Below are 14,235 nucleotides of genomic sequence, written 5' to 3' on the forward strand. Positions count from 1 at the left end.
AAAACCTAAAAGAGAAAAAAAGACTTCCAAACTCATATTAAAGGCAAGCCTTACTTTGTTTTTGTTTGTTTGTTTGTTTTTGACATGCATGATTAATGTTCTATCCTTTGAATAATGGTTCCGAAACATCACACCAAGGCTAAAGGTCAAGTTTAAAATCGTTTTCATAAGGATATGCTATAACATATGTAATGATTATTCACTCTACAAAATCTTGATCATAGAGCTTATGATACACTTAGCTGGCAATAGCACTCAGGTTTTCCAAATAGTCATCATTTTTCTCTTGTCTGCATAGCCTTCTCATTAGCTGCTTTCTGCTTTAGTTACATGATCTCAAGAATCCCTCTGTTTTATCTGAGATAGTCAAACTACCCTTTTTTCTTTTTTCCTTTGTTAATTTCCTGAGATTTCTTCATGGTTTTCTGGTGGGCAAGTTCTCCTTGATTTCCACGGGCCATGTTCCCCGCTTGACCAAGCCAGGAAGAGAGCAACTTGGAAAAGCAATGGCCTCTCTGCCCATTCAGCGGCCAACTCTACAGGGGATCTAGATGGCTGAGCCAGTCCCTGCTCTCTGCAGGGCGATGCATCTTGATGCAAGCCTTATTTTGATACCAAAACCAGAAAAAGACACTACAAAAAAAATTAAAGGCCAATATCCCCGATGGGCAGAAATGCAAAAATCTTCAACAAAATATTAACAAACCACCTTATAAAAATGCCATTTCCATTGGGTGGTTTCTCTGAGCCTTTCATTTCTTACTCCCTCAAAGGCTCTACATTGCCTAAAAATGACCACTTGGTTTACTTGGCAGAATGCTGTATCAATCCATCCTCACTGCTGCACCCCTCCTTTGTTTGGGTTTACATCTGGTTAAAAGCATGAGCACTGCTACTAAACCTCCTGAGATTGAACTCTTTTATCCATAACTGACTAGTTATAGCTTGGCATCAGGTACATTTATTAACCTTTATGTGCCATGGTTTTCTCACCTGTTGAAGGAGCAGGAAGGGGGTGAGAGTATGTTTACCACATAGGATTGTTGTGACATTTAAATAATTTAATTTATGTGAAGAGCATGGGATATTCCTGGCACATAGTAAGTGTCTGATAATAATTACTTGCTGTTGTTATTCAAAAGGAATTAAATCAATTTAGAGAAATTTAATTTCAAATAGATATAGCAGATTTGTATCTGTCAACCTGACTAAGATAGAATTACATTTCTTAAAATTCTCTTCTCTAGATAGCCCAGTTAGCATTGGCTACAAAAGATGTTTTCAGATTTGGACACTCAGAATGTCAGCATGGCATGAGGTTATACTGCCATTCATGCACACTGCTGCTTATCTTTTGGCTCACCTAGTTGGCAGAGGTAGCAGCCAGCTCCAAAGCAAGTCCAGCTTTTGCCAGATCTTCTCCTTCTATTACTCTTGAGTCCCAGGCCAGGGGCATTGCTCATTGTCAGCTACATAGCTGACAATGTGATGAAGAATGCTATATTTTCTCACAAAATAACTATATCATCACAGTTAGAAATAGTGAGAGACCGGTTCCACTAGTCCTCTTAGGTTTCCATTTGTTCTAGCTTTACCCTTACTTCATGTCTATTATCCCTTCTTGACTGTCTGCCTTGCTAATTCCAGGTAGCAGTGACAAATATGAAACAAACAGCTTCTACAGACTGTTTAAACAGTTTCCACAACTGCGTATGGAGAAATTGTCATAATAAATTCATTGTATGTATATCTCTTAGTGGTCTACTTCTCTGAATAAACCTTGACTGATAGAAAATTTCTGCAAGGTGTATTTTTATGTACCGTCTGAGAATATTCAATTATAGTATAAATCAAGAAAAACAGATAGGTAAAACTCATAAGAAATGTTAACCATAGACAGTAAATTAATATCTTATGAGATGCAGGCAGACTCACAAAATGTGTGAATAAGCAAGCAGCTTATGAAACACAGGCAGAATTCACAAGACATGTTAAATAAAGACAGTAAATTAGTAATCTGTAAGAGTGTGGGAAAACAAAACATAAACATTGCCTGGGCAGGACACAGGCAATATGGTCTGTCCCTTCTGAATCCTATAGTAAGTGTGCTGCCTTATCCCCATCCTCTTGCTTCTCACCTGCGTTCTGATTAATCTTGACTGTGCTCTGATGCAAACTTTTGCCTGTATTTGACTACTTTATGCAGTTAGAGATTCAGTGAGTATCTTGGACGCAAGTTCACGACAGGCAGAATTAAGTTGAAATTGCTGTGTGAGTATTTTGTTAACCTGACATTTTATGAAAAGATTAAGTATATACTGCAAGAACCTACATAAAACAGTCTAACCATCAAGTTTTTTAAAAGTTTGTCATGACTTTCATATTAAGCGGAGGAAGTCTGAAATAAACACAGCTCTGACTTTTTTTTTGTTCTGGTTCATTTCTACAGGGGCCTACTACTTTTAGAGAAGATATAAATTCATCAGCTAACTATTAGAACATATTAATATCAACTCCCTCTTAATTCCTATGTGAAGTTCAAAGTATATTAGAATGAACAAAATCAAAGTAAAAAGGTTCAATACTGATACTATACCAGAGCAGGGAATCGTCGTCGTTGTCGTCGTCGTCGTCGTCGGCAGCCGTCCGTCTCGAGAGACGATGGTGTAGCTTCTTAAGAGTCTATCTGCACCGCCGAGAATGGTTGTGCAGTCCGACTCGGGAGTGACACGGTATCTGTCTCCTCCCGTGTTGAATCGACATCTTGCGATGACGCTGGAGTGTCCTCTCCAGTGGAGCTGAAGCTACAGAGCCTGGGCAGGGTGATATGGAGGGTCTGCTGTTGCCCATGCAGCAGACCCCCCCTCTCTTCGCAGCTGAAGGATCCAAGGGAAAGACGGAGTCAATACAGCTTGGCTTCAGGTGCGCCGCAGGAGTTGCCGGTGTTGACTACAACGTCAAACCGCCTTAGGGACTCCGGCTCCGGATTTTCTGTCGGGGTTTACTCCCTTAGCCTTTCCCCTGAAGAGGTATGCCGCAAGGCAGCGGAGGTTTTTTGGAATCAGAGTTTTCCTTCTCTGAGAGCAGGGAATACAATTTAAAATAAAGTCCATACCAACTAAGAAATTTTAATATTATCTAGAAGATAATTTCTTAGAAAAAAATTTAAGGGAGTGAAACAAAGGATTTAGATAAGTAAGTAAGCCCTAGAGAGGATCCTTCTGAAGAGAATCCCAACTTTTTTCAGGAACCCAGCAGCTAGTACAACATCCACTGTAGGTCCAAGCTTATCATGACAACCCCGACCCTCTTCAGTGGTTCAAGAACCAGAATAAAGCCAAGAAATGTAGGAGGTGGTCATGCGGCCTAAGTCTGACTCAATCACACTGAATAAAAGAAGCGGTTTTTAGTCTACAAGGAAAAGAAATATCTATTTCTGTCTGTCTAGCATAATCATGATGTTGATTTAAGTTAACAGAGTTGCTTATAGTGAAGGTAATGGTTCTTAATTTTTTTAATTAAAACTTTGTTAAGAAAATAATTAAAACTACTAAATGGAAATGTCTGAAAAGTATGAGCTATTTTAAATATGAGAAAATATTGCTTTTTATAACTATGGGTACGATTAATGCATTAAGGCTAAATATTCCACTAGTGCAATTTCCATCTTGAAAGAGAATCACATCAACGGTGAAGTCAAAATATTATCTAACAATTTAATCCAAAGTGGTCTCAGATTGATGATATCTGAGATGACTGGCAGAAGCAAACACAAACTCCTACAGAAATTAAACTTCAACTGAGGGAAATAGTAATGGTAAAAGGTCACGTATTTTCAGATGTAGCCTAATTCCAGAAATGATAAAATCTGGGAGAGTGTGGGGATGCACCTCTGAATTGATAAAATATGATATAAATTAAGTGTGATAAATGATATATATGTAAGAGACCACTAAATGCATGAAATTTAATTATAAATATGAAGAGCTCATGAAAATACTTTGCACTTATTTATTGAGGAACAGCCCCCCAAAAGCCATTTCCTCTGGGAAACAAATTGAATGATGGCAAAAAATCCAAACAAAGTATTATTTTCATTGAGATAGTGAAGACCTTGGAAAGAATCCATGATTTAAATATTTGGAAAGCAGATACAGAGGGATAAAATTAAAAGTGTTGTAAGAGTTGTTATGAGAATTTGTATAAAGACCCAAATAAGAAATTGACTGATACCGGAAAATTGATAAGCCTATTTCCTACCAAAAGTGATCTTTTCTATTAGGTCCTTACTAATCATGGAAAATAATGTCATTAAGAGAACTCAATCATAATTGTCCCCAAGATATATTTTGATTTTTTACCTGAGCCATACGTATACACATATTAAAATTACTTTGTTAAGGTTGCTCTTAGTAATAAATTTTGCAAAACCTTTCAGCCTTTAAAAGGTAGGTTGAAGCATCCATAGCCTAGAAGGAAATATTTTGAAAGACAAATGAAGTATAAAAATAAACTGGTTTGTTTCACTACGGTAGATAGTATATTTTGGATTTCAGTTGATAGACAACAGGTAATCACAATGGGGTTTCAAGCCATAAAATTAGAGGCAATTTATACAGAAGGAATGCAAGGCAGCAAAATTAGCAAATGAACATTCAAACTATCCAAACCATTCTGTGATTAATGTTATCAATCTAAACTATGAGAAGTGGAAATAAAAAGGAAAGAGATAAATTTAAAAGAATCTTTTTTAAAAATATAAGTCCTGTTGTACGCTTAAGTAAGTGGTAAAGGAAAGCATAGATTAAAATGTCATTAACCTTTGAGAACAGCAATACTAGTTTACATGTCCAGGACCTAAATTAAAATGAGAATGGTTAATAAAAGTATTTTAGGTTTTACCTAAAAGATATCTTAATAGCTTATCCAATAGAGGGGGAAAGCCTTTAATTAAAAGTAAAATATCAAAATGTAACAGTTTTAAAACCTTTTCTAAAATATGCAAATAGGGATAATCCTAGAAAACTGATTACATTATAGTAATAAGTCTCAAATTTCCCCTATAAACAATCATTTCTCTTAAGAATAAAAGATTCATGGTAATCTATAGCCTTGTGCACTATTACTTGAAATACATAATCACAAAAACTTTGGAAATATATTTTTAAACTAACACCCCTTTAAAATAACAGTAGCTGAACATGTGGCTTAAACTTTCTTAGGAGCGGAACTCTTTTTTTCAAACAAAATCTTACAGGCTAGTCCAACCGTCAGCCAAAGAAAAAAAGCAAAGCTGCTTTTATGGAATCTAGAAATGAGGGTTCAGAGCCCCACCCCAATGACAACTCTTATGAAAATGCTGGGTTCTGCAGAGCACACTTAAAAATAAAACTAAATGACAGAAGAGCATCATCTATCGCTTTGGTCCAATGAAATAAAATCTGCACAACTAACACTAAGTTATCTTATTGACAGATTATGATGAAATAGGCAGTATATGAAAGCCGCATGAAAGAAAAAGGCTAATATTTGTTTAGAGAAAATAGGTACTCAATAATTTTTTACTTCAGGAGCTTGGAGAAGTGAAAACTATCATAAGAGATTGTACTTGCTTAACTCTAATTACTTTCCCATGTTCATCCCACTGCTTGGCTGCTAAGCCTGAATTTCAAATCAAGAGTTTGATCAACTGCTGAGTTAAAAAGATCTCCTACTGCTTTTATCTTTTAGTAAAGCTACTGTATACAAAGACCTCCCCGAAGAATCATGGAGTATGAACTATAGGATTGCTCATGTCTGGTTGCTTGTATCCCAGCCTGCATTCATTACTTCACCCCATTAACATTCCACACTGGGAGTCCTTTGCCAGTTTTATGAGGCGAAACCACAAAATGTCAGGTTAACAAAATCCTCACACAGCAATTTCACCTTAAAATACTGCCTGTCAAGGACTTGCTTCCAAGATATTCAATAAATCACTAACTCCATAAAGCAGGCTGCAAGTCAAATAAATACGAAAATTTGCATCAGAACACAATTAAGATTAATCAGAACACAGGCCAATTATTTAGAACTACAACCTTATGGAAGAGAACAGTATGATTTCAAGTAGACCTAGTAGCCTATCTCAGTTTTTAATCGTGCTTACAGTTACATACATTTATATTTAACTCTCTATTACAACCATTTTTAATACTCAGATACCTGATCTGTGACAATATGAGATATAATAGAGCTCTGTAGATATTAACACACTGGTTCAAATCCTGGCTCTGCTACTTATTAACGGTGTGTCTTTGAGATGGTAAATAACCTCCCCAAACCTGTTTTCTCAATGTAAAACTGAAGCAAATAATTCTTTATTGGGCTATTCTGATTTTTAAGATGTAAGATAAAAGCATCAAACATAGTGCCTAAAGTAGTAATAATAAAAGATGTTCAATAATAGTAATAATAGCAAATATTCGATAACTGCTAGTTTCCTTCCCTCTCCTTTGTGGAGATTTTTAAAATGCCAATTTTAGTAAGAGATGCTGTTCAAACTCTATACTTTCTAAAGAGATCATAAGTAAGAAATCTAATCTCTGTATGTACAGTCATGGAGTTAAGAAAGCCAGGTTAAGTATGAAAGAGAGAAAGAAAGGGAAAGTATGTGGTATACATATAAGTGAAGATACACCTATTCAACACACCCACATGCATTCCTTTTTGCTCTGCTCAATAGGAACAACAGAATATAAATGGGCCAAGCCTGTGCACCAATCCTCTAAATTGATGGTCACTTTCATTACTAGCTATTATTGTATTAAATAATGTTAAGTAACTTTCTTCTAAGCAAGTATTTTTAAGTCAAAAATCCTATGCTCAAATGTATCTTTACAATTTCTTGTTGACCATGTTATAGACCATCTGAAGAAGCCTCACACTGGACTGTAACTAATCACAGGCTGACAAAATAAACAGAAAATCCCAGCAAAACCTGAAACCTGCATTCTACTCTAGGATGGAATTAGATGGCCAAGACCTCCCTCATTAAGTATTTTATCGGGCACATATTAAATACCTGGCACCAGGAGAATGATCACTATTTCAGGCCTAAAACTGTTTATATCAGACAACTGGGTAGGAAACGTGAGGACCCAAACCTAATACTGTATATCATCTAGGAAACTGACAAGAGAGCAGGTCAAAGTCACCCTGTACAACACTAGTTTCCCAAAGGAAAGTAATTCACACTCTGATTCTCTCCTACAGTTTTCTGATTAAAAAAAAAAAACTATTTGTATAGTTCATGCTTACAACCTTTGTGACTTAGTATATAGCACCCTTACTGAGGATAACACACATCTGAGTGAATTAGAAAGGAATTAAGATAAAAATGTTTAAGAGCCACTACTACATGTTTTCCACACGTCCTGGTTTCCTGTCTAATAATTACTAATCCTTTTCTTTGAATCCATGCCAATTTCTCCAAATTTCATTGTAAATGAATATAACAAATAAAACAGAAAAGGAACCAACACAGGACTCTTGCAATAGCTAAGCCTTTGCATATTTATGCTTCCACCTCTAGAAAAATAAAAATAAAAACAAACTTTGACACAGACATGTGGATTGCACTCATATTGAACGCCCAATTCAGCAATTAAATGAGCATTCACTCTCTCAATCTAGTCTGAAAAACAAATTTAAAATTAATTAATATTAAAAATTCAAATACTTTATTCATTGTTCATATTAGACTAATATGACCCCCCAAAACGACCAAACCTCAAATTTAAAATTTATTTTTATTTTCTTCTTCTTCAGAAACTTTTAAATGCAAAATTACCTTATACATCCAGAGCAACATAAAGAGTAGCAGCATGGTCTTGGGTCCTCAAAATCTCAGAAAACAGTCTCTAAACTGGAATAAACTGCCATCTTTAATTAAATGAAAGCATTAGTTACCTATTAGAAACCTAAATCTAAATCTAATTCAATTTTATATACCATATCACATCTCTTTTAAATAAGCATTCCATAAACCAAAGAAAAAAATCTTATTTGCAAGTGAAGTGAAATTATATGCTATTTAAATGCAAATTATATTTAACTTTCTCAGCAGTTTACCTGATATGAATAAAAAGAAATTCACTTTTTAACAGAGAATAGATTTATAGTTGTAATAACAGAAAGTAATTTTTTATTTATTTATTGATATTTAGAGAACAGAGAGGAAGGGAAGAGAGGGAGAAATATCAATTTGTTATTTTACTTATCTATGCATTCATTGGTTGATTCTTGTACCTGCCCCTGCCAGCGATCAAACCCAGAACCTTGGCATAGGGGACAGCGCTCTAACCAACAGAGCTACCTGGCCAGAGAGAATGTATATTTTTAAAAAATCTTTATTGGGGGGGGGGGGGGCGGGGAGGCGGGGGGGCGGCATGTGTCATCATCACATAGAGTCATCTATCACAATTATTTAAACTGATTAATAACATTGTGCATGAAAGAATCTTCAGTTTTTAAAATAATCTGAACCAGTGTGAAATGACAGATTTTTCAGTAATTTTAAAGAATTCTCCAGAATTAGACTTTGGTAATTAATAAAGCCTATAACTAACAATAGTTACTTTTCCTATAGAAGTAACTAATGTTTATTTAAAGAAGACAATTGGTTAAGTGAGATGAATGCAAAACATTTGTTTAGTTTTAAAAATTTTGGCACTCACTGGCTCAAAACCAAATTTAAACTCTGAGTAACCAAAGGTCAAGGACAAGAAGCAGAGTTGCAATAGCAGCCTGACCCAAAGGTGAACTGAGGAATAAAAGGAAGAGAAAACAAAATTTTAGCTTTTCACACTGTAAATATCAAAGTAACTGCTTTAAAAACTGGTGTTTATAATTATCAAAAATCTATATGAGCTAAAATTTTAATAAACCATTATTTGATAAAAAACCTCAAAACTTGTAAGGTCTACCATTCTATAAGAGGCATTGCAGTATTTACAGATTAAATGATTCCTCTTTTAAATAAACTGAATAGTAATTTAAAAACAAAAAATAAAGGTCCCTTCCAACATTTTCAGAGTAATTAATCTCATTAAAATTGCCAGAAGTAACTATCCCATCTTAGTCTATTAGTAAATTGTTTAAACGAAGATGAAAGTAAAACAAGTCAAATAACAGGACAAAGATAGCAAATATTTACTGAGGAAACACAACGTGTAAACTTCAGTTGGCCAAAATCACAGGAGGAGGGAAAGGAGAGCTGAAAAAGAGTAAGGAAATGACTGATGCTATATTTTAAAGAACTGCATACGAAGATCAGGATTAACAAGGGAAGAAAGGTCCCTCAGACTTTTGCCACAGCCCCACTATCATCCTGACATTAGCAAACAACATAAATAAATTCTTCAGTAGTATGATTCTGGGAAACTAATGTGTTTACTGAGGTAGACCCTTATCCCAAAGGTCTCTTTCAAACAGAAAGCAAACCATCATATTTCTAATTTAATACTCTCTTGGAAACTGAAGGTCATAATCCCAAAGAGCCAGCATTCTCAACTATGGTACACAAGTCTTAAAACACAAGTAAGGACACAGATGACAGCACTGATGCCTATTATACACAAACCCTCCCTCACATGCTTTTAATATTGTGTGACATATACAAGTTAAATAATAATAAAGAGTAAATATTTATTAACTGTCTACTACTACTAGAAAATAAAGGAGATAAAAGAGACACAGCCCAATCTCACGTGAAGCACATGTCAGGTACTTAAAATATAATTATTTATCCATTTAACAACTCTATAACATATTATCTTCCCAGTTTTACAGTAAGGAAACCGAGGTTATTAGAGGTTAACTAACTTGACCCACATCAGAAAGTCAGTAAGAATAAGTAAAAGAATTGAGAAGCAAATGCAAGACTGACTCTGACCTGTGGCCTGTGATCTTTGTTCTATAGCCAGCAGATTCTATATGAGGGTTGTATCTCCCTCTAGGGGCATTTTTGGAAATTAGTGTTTCTGGTACAATGATTAGGAGACATTACTGACATTAGGCATCAACCAAGAACATTAAAGTTGTTCAATGCTCACGAAGTTCTGCATAACAAAGAATCCTACACAATTTCCAAATATCCTAACAGACATTCATCTGAGTGGAAATCTTTTTTATAATTACTTGACTCTAGAATTAACTCCATTTCACACCTAAACACACAGTGGTTTTCACCCATTTTTAATTAACCCCAAAAGTTCAGAGAAAATTATGAATCATAAAGAATTTGACCAAGAGGTGTTTAGAATTACAGAAAAATCACATCACTCATGGCTTTCCATTTGAGTGTGTGCACTGCAAATTTATCAAACATGAACTCGAGTAAGATTTGTAACTGTCCCAATATAAAACAGGTGGCAAGCTAAATGTCTTACCTGAGTACTTCATCATGTCTTCTAGTCTAGTTACACTCTAACTACTGAAATATAAATTTCTGTTATAAATTACTTTCCTCTTATTTCTCCCTTAATGTGATAATGGCATTATGTTGATTTCTCTACGAGTTATTGGCTTAAAATATATATATATATTAATTATGAATTTCATATCAAGACAGCAAAGGGCCATTAGATTTGACTGGGTTGAGAAACACTACACTGTATCATTTCCCCACTAACTGTGAAGCTAATAAGGCTATATCCTTGGCCTTAAAATAATAAAATACAAAGCATCCAAATAAGATTCAACTCTACTCTAAAAACTTTCATATAAATTATTCTCAATGGCAGGACACTTTCTTATATTGAACTAAAGCTCCTTATTCTATAATTTAAATTTGTTTATTCTTTTCTCTGTCATAAAGTGAGATCTACTGTGCTTGGATACAAACAGCTGAACTTAGAAGTACCATGCAGAGGCTATATTTTACCACTATCTTTCTTTATTAAATTTATTTATCAATATTGCTCCTTTAATCATTTTTGCAAGTAAGTGTTTAGTAAATGTCTATCCATAGAATAATTGATTCCACAGCACTCATATTCAATATCAATATGCTCATGAACTGAATAACCCAATATATCAACTATTTGATAAATGCTTTCTACTCAGTAATTTTGTATTGAATATACAAACCCAATATCACTCCCACTCAATATGAAAATTCACAAAGAGAATGCTTAATTTGCAGAGGCAGTAAATTAGAGCAGGCATAAAATGAAATTAGTTAATAGCTGAGTTTGAAAACTAAAGTCAATAGTGAATTAAATTTTCCAAGGATTCCCTAATCTTCCTAACGCAAATTAGAATAGTTGTTTGGGGAAAAAAATACCTGTCTGTAGGAAACAGGTATCCTCTACTACCTTATGGATTTTATAGTACCTTGGCATATTAACCTAAATTCATGACAAGACTTTTTTTCTTTAAATAAGTTGCATAATTCTTGCCCCTTTACAAACCCTCATTAATAGTGAATAGGCCCTCTGATGACTCTCATCTCAAAGATAAGAAAAGATTTATTGGTTATATAATTAAATAGTTCATCTTCTCTAGACCTTTTACTGAAGTTCAGCTAAGGGCTGCCTACTAAATGATTGTACAAGATACAATAATATGCTGGATTGCCAGATCTGGGATAACAGTCAAAAAGGTCTTGCTTATAAATATGGCAAGCAATATAGCAGAGGAACTCATTACCACTTTTAGCCACAAAAGATGATCCTACAGTCAATTCTACACTACCACTGAAGTAGTTCCAAAGCTATGTATCATTTCCTGTTGCCGACATGTAGTTGCTTTTTAGTTATATCACTGCCCCTACATTTCATTATATATAAGACATTATTAATTATAAGACTGAGCAGTACTTAATGTATCACTAAAGAAAAAAAATTCCAAGAAGTCAGTCTAATAAGAAAGTCCGGTATAAATTTAACACATCAAAGCTGCCAGTGTAATGGGAAATAAGAAACAAAGCCACCAAGCAGAAAAGTAGTTGACTTCGGCTTTACATTGAAGAGAGACAAAAATAAATCTTTAGGAATTTAAACCACATGCTGATATTCATATAGATTTGCAGACTGAATCCCCACTAACAATGAAGTCCAAAAAATTTTCAAACAGACCATTTAACTTAGGGTAGTCTCAAGTTGTAGTGCCATGGAATGAGCAGCAGAACTTACCTCAACTTAAGCCATTGGCAATTATAAGTATCACTAATTATACAAGGACTCCCAATTTCAAAGAGATTAAAATATGGAAAATTGCAGAACTAATAATAAGTTAGCATATAGATACTCTCAGAACAAAAACAAATGAAATTATGCTTAGGGAACAGACAAAAAGGGACTAAGTATCTCAATACTCAGGGGTTATTAAGAGAAGTGGAAAAAGTACTAGCTAACACTTTCTTGTTCATAAACTGGGAGCACCTCTTTATTAAGAAGTAGTTAAAAATGGAAAGTTTCAAAAACTTTGCTTTTACATGTGCCAGTGAAATTATATAACTGTATAAGCTGTAAAGCCCGAGTATGATAATTTCTAACAATTTTTAAAAGAATCAAACCAATGAGAAGTCAAAATTTAAAATACAACTAAAAAAGGAAATTTAAATCTTAATTCAATTATCTCTGAAGTCAAATATATGTGTGTGTGTGTTTGTATACATATATATGCACAAATATATATAGGTACATACATATATTAAAAGATACAGAATACATACATGGAACCCTAAATTATTTCTACTCTTCATCAAAAGATTAGAGATGACAGGTGAATCTCTGTGTGTCCTTTAATGTTAAACAGATTCAGATTCAAAATCTTATCAGTACTGAACCCATTATTACCTCTTTAACAGATCCATAAGAGTGTACTTTTACTCATGAACTAATACTTATTTAATTGAGTTAATTAATCACAGCTTAACCGAAATATCTCAAACAGACCTCACACAGCATTCAAAGTGTAGCTTGAAACCTAACCCTCACTCCCTTTTCTTTAAACTAGCTTGGGGAATGAAGTCAATAAATTGTTATTTAATAACATACTTGCTTTGATGATTCTTCAGTAATTTACTGTCATCCCACTTCATAAATTTTTTAGTAAAAGTTCTGGGATTTCAAATAAGATGCTTCTTCCATGGGAAAACTGAGTTTAAGAGTTTTCTGCTGCCAATAAACCAATAAGACAACCTAGCTGATAATCCTCCCACACTATACCGTGTAGGTACAAGCACTCAACCAGTGAAAGTTTAATTTGTTCCGCCAATGGCACAGAAAACTGCTCAAATTTATTCACTAAGTAGATCTGAACATTAGCCTCCTGCTTTCAGTTAAGGCCTAGCTAGGCTGAATTAGGTCATTCATAGGCGAAAACAAACACACAGTCTTGAACGTAGTAGTTTCAGTACAAAACCTAACGAGTATCCCACTACCACAGCCAAGGTGCTCAACTATGTATTTCTTCTATCAACTTCTAGTGGGAATTCACGGCTACCCAAGTCTGGTCTCCCCCAAGCAGCATTCTCTTCTCACTTAAAAGTCAGATACTCCAAAACAATAATGAAGACGCATGGAGGGGATTGAAAAAAAGACATATAATGCCTCCCAAACTAGCCTTTCTGGTACTCTACCTATCACTCTTACCTTCTGCCCACACATTCCTGACCTCTGTCTACTCAGACTCTTAGCCCCTTACCCACACTCAAGAAAAACTCCCTAACTGACATATTTATCCTGTCTAGAGTTCTCCAGCCTCCAATGCTGTGAATAACAGATCTTTATTCATGCCCTCCAAGGACTAGTCCTCTTAACCAACTTGCCATATGCCCTTATATCAGCTCTTTGAATCCACTTTTATTCATTACAATGAGTATGTAAAATATGGGGGAAAACATACATGTCTAGTCATCTGATAAAACAAAAATATGCATTAATAAAATAAAAAGTTAACAAAGAGTGAGGCTGTGAATAACTTAAGTGAGAGATAAGCACTTTTGACAAAGTGACTAGTACTAACAAGAAAGCATAAAAGACCAATAGTTACTGCCAAATTAGTAAATAAGTAAAAGGAAGAAACTAGCAGAATTACTAATACCAAATAGGCAAAGGCTTGGACTTCAGTCCATTTCCTTATGTTTGTCTCTTGAGGATAATTATAAGCAGTAAATTCTTACTATCACCCATTAAAGACAGGCTTACCATGTGACTGTTACCAAAGATTTTATTCTCAATCAAAACC

The 14,235-nt window shown here is 34.6% G+C and overlaps 1 protein-coding gene and 1 pseudogene across 1 annotated transcript in view; both read right to left on the reverse strand.

The window, feature by feature from the left end:
• VPS13B (vacuolar protein sorting 13 homolog B) overlaps positions 1–14,235 on the reverse strand; it is a 714,607-nt gene that overhangs the window by 493,761 nt on the left and 206,611 nt on the right. The gene's annotated exons all lie outside the window — the stretch shown is intronic.
• On the reverse strand, positions 276–461 carry LOC150004172 (small EDRK-rich factor 1 pseudogene; annotated as a pseudogene).

This window comes from Furipterus horrens, unplaced genomic scaffold, assembly GCF_987537825.1.
Source record: "Furipterus horrens unplaced genomic scaffold, mFurHor1.1.pri manual_scaffold_7, whole genome shotgun sequence".
NCBI lineage: Eukaryota > Metazoa > Chordata > Mammalia > Chiroptera > Furipteridae > Furipterus > Furipterus horrens.